Here is a 2,500-nt window from a genome sequence, read left to right as displayed (position 1 = left end):
CTGCTGCTTGTGAAGTATGGAAGGAGATCACATTTAACTTCCCAACCATCGATAAATTAGATGGCCAAGACTAGAAATTAGATTAGTAATTCACGTCCGTTTTATTAGTTTAATTGCAATTAAACTCGGCTCAATCCTTTAGTAAAAAAAGATTGAGCCGAGTTTATCTAGTGTATATACTGTTTTTGATAGATACATACTTAATCTAGATATACAAAATCTGAAAAAAAAGAAGATTAAACACAACTACACTTTTGTATTGTAGTGTCCACAAGAAATTCTATACGAAATATGGATTCTTAGGATTTTTTTATTCTTTTTTTAAGTTTCGTGTCAGGGCTTGAACCAAGTATCCCCACTTCTTCTACCCATTCTGCATGTTGTCCTTTTCTTTTCATTCCGTATTGGAATAAAAACTTTTTTTTATATTAGTATACGAGATTTTACTAAAAAAGTTCTTCATATCGCTTATATTCATAAGCGAAGAACAAATATTTCTTTTTTTTAATGAGAATTTACACAATATAAGAAAATCCTTATTTTCATTTAGAATTGAAATTTATTAATTTCAATTGCTTTTACTTAATAATCTTAGCAATTAGCAATTGCATTGACATGCTTTGCTTACTCTGAATAGAAAATGAACTATTCAAATTTTTTTTTGCATTTTTCAATTTTTTCATTGAATGACTATTCATCTATTGTTATTTTATTTCATGTAAATAGAGGCCAGAAGCTCTATGGAAAAATCGTGGTTCAATTTGATGTTTTCTAAGGGAGAATTGGAATACAGAGGCGAGCTAAGTAAAGCAATGGATAGTTTTGCTCCTATTGAAAAGACTACTATAAGTAAAGACCGGTTTATATATGATATGGATAAAAACTTTTATGGTTGGGGTGAGCGTTCTAGTTATTACAATAATGTTGATCTTTTAGTTAACTCCAAGGACATTCGGAATTTCATATCGGATGACACCTTTTTTGTTAGGGATAGTAATAAAAATAGTTATTCTATATATTTTGATATAAAAAGAAAAAATTTGAGATTAACAATGATTTGAGTGACCTAGAAATTTTTTTTTATAGTTATTGTAGTTCTAGTTATCTGAATAATAGATCTAAAGGTGACAACGATCTGCACTATGATCCTTACATTAAGGATACTAAATATAATTGTAATAATCACATTAATAGTTGCATTGACTCTTATTTTCGTTCTCACATCTGTATTAATAGTCACTTTTTAAGCGATAGTAATAATTCCAATGAAAGTTACATTTATAATTTCATTTGTAGTGAAAGTGGAAGTGGAAAGATTCGTGAAAGCAAAAATGACAAGATAAGAACTAATAGTAATCGTAATAATTTAATGAGTTCTAAGGATTTCGATATAACTAAAAACTACAATCAATTGTGGATTCAATGCGACAATTGTTATGGATTAATGTATAAGAAAGTCGAAATGAATGTTTGTGAAGAATGTGGACATTATTTGAAAATGAACCAGTTCAGAGAGAATTGAGCTTTCGATTGATCCGGGTATTGGAATCCTAGGGATGAAGACATGGTCTCTGCGGATCCCATTAAATTTCATTCGAGGGAGGAACCTTATAAAAAGCGTATTGCCTCTGCTCAAAAAAGACAGGGTTGACTGACGCTATTCAAACAGGTACAGGTCAATTAAACGGTATTCGGTAGCTCTTGGGGTTATGGATTTTCAGTTTTATGGGGTAGTATGGGATCCGTAGTAGGCGAAAAAATAACTCGTTTGATCGAGTATGCTACCAATCAATGTTTACCTCTTATTTTAGTGTGTTCTTCCGGAGGAGCACGAATGCAAGAAGGAAGTTTAAGTTTGATGCAAATGGCTAAAATTTCTTCGGTTTATGTGATTATCAATCAAGTAAAAAGTTATTCTATATATCAATTCTTACATCTCCTACTACCGGTGGGGTGACAGCAAGTTTTGGTATGTTGGGGGATATCATTATTGCCGAACCCTATGCCTATATTGCATTTGCGGGTAAAAGAGTAATTGAACAAACATTGAAAAAAGCCGTGCCTGAAGGTTCACAAGCAGCTGAATCTTTATTACGTAAGGGCTTATTGGATGCAATTGTACCACGTAATCCTTTAAAAGGTGTTGTGAGTGAGTTATTTCAGCTCCATGCTTTTTTCCTTTGAACAAAAATGAAATCAAATAAAACAGTTAGTTTATCATAATTAAACGAAAACCCTGAAAAAATTCATTTTCTTTAGAATCATTTTTTTATCGATATTCTTGTTTACTACTCAGTAAACCTTTATCAACAAGATAAAAAGTGAATTTTTGCTTTCGGAAGTTCAAATTCGACTAGAAAAATAAAACAAAGTTTTTTTTTCCTCTCTTGCTTGCATATGGATAGATAATTCAAATAGAGATATAGATCTATAGAGAGTCTTGCATCGTTTTGCATTTCCCGAAAATTCCCTGTTGGTGGATCAGATTCCAATCAATTTA

Source organism: Brassica napus, unplaced genomic scaffold, assembly GCF_020379485.1.
Source record: "Brassica napus cultivar Da-Ae unplaced genomic scaffold, Da-Ae ScsIHWf_2939;HRSCAF=3724, whole genome shotgun sequence".
NCBI classification, from domain to species: Eukaryota; Viridiplantae; Streptophyta; class Magnoliopsida; order Brassicales; family Brassicaceae; genus Brassica; species Brassica napus.
Note: the sequence above shows the minus strand (reverse complement) of the source record.